We start from the raw sequence: 751 nt of genomic DNA, 5'->3' as shown, positions 1-751 counted from the left end.
TGATGAGAGAGAGAGAGAGAGAGAGAGAGAGAGAGAGAGAGAGAGAGAGAGAAAGAGAGAGAGAGAGACCCATTTGATGGCAAGTGGCAGACATTAACATTTATTCAGCCATTCATTTAGTAGCAACTGGGAGCGGATTCACGCTTTCTTTAGAAAAGAACAGGAGTGGCATGAAGAAGACCAGCTTCCAGGTGTTTGATTATTGGTAATCAAAGGTTAATATCTGCACTTGGTCTGTGTATGGATGCTGTTATTTTCGGTGTCCAATTGTGATGGAGCTTCCTGGAGGCCATGAACATCAGTAAGGTATGAGTTGAGGTGGAGGCTCTGCTGGAGCAGGGTCCAGGTTTGCCCCCTAGCCCAGCCTCGCTCGGGCTGTTCTCCCAGCAGAAAGGCTCAGGTCAGGATGTAACTTCTCTGTGCTCCCTCCGATTGTTCCATGTTGTTTTTTCAAGAGTGTCACCTGTTGGAGAGCAAATCTACTACAGTATGCAACAAATAAATCTCAAACACACTGCTGGTCATATTTGGGTAAAGCATGACAATTACCATGATGACACCAGGAGGGTCAAGAGGAATGGTTCATGTGTCTTTTAACCACTAGAGGGTGCAAAAATGAACTGGCAATCAAGAATTTGAGACACAAGTGTCTTCTATGGCATTTTAAAGTATTCCATAACATTTCAAGATAACTGTCAATATTAGTTACTGTTGTATCAGTGCAGGATAGACGTATGATGGTGAACTGCAG

Source organism: Myripristis murdjan, chromosome 12, assembly GCF_902150065.1.
Source record: "Myripristis murdjan chromosome 12, fMyrMur1.1, whole genome shotgun sequence".
Classification (NCBI taxonomy): domain Eukaryota; kingdom Metazoa; phylum Chordata; class Actinopteri; order Holocentriformes; family Holocentridae; genus Myripristis; species Myripristis murdjan.
Note: the sequence above shows the minus strand (reverse complement) of the source record.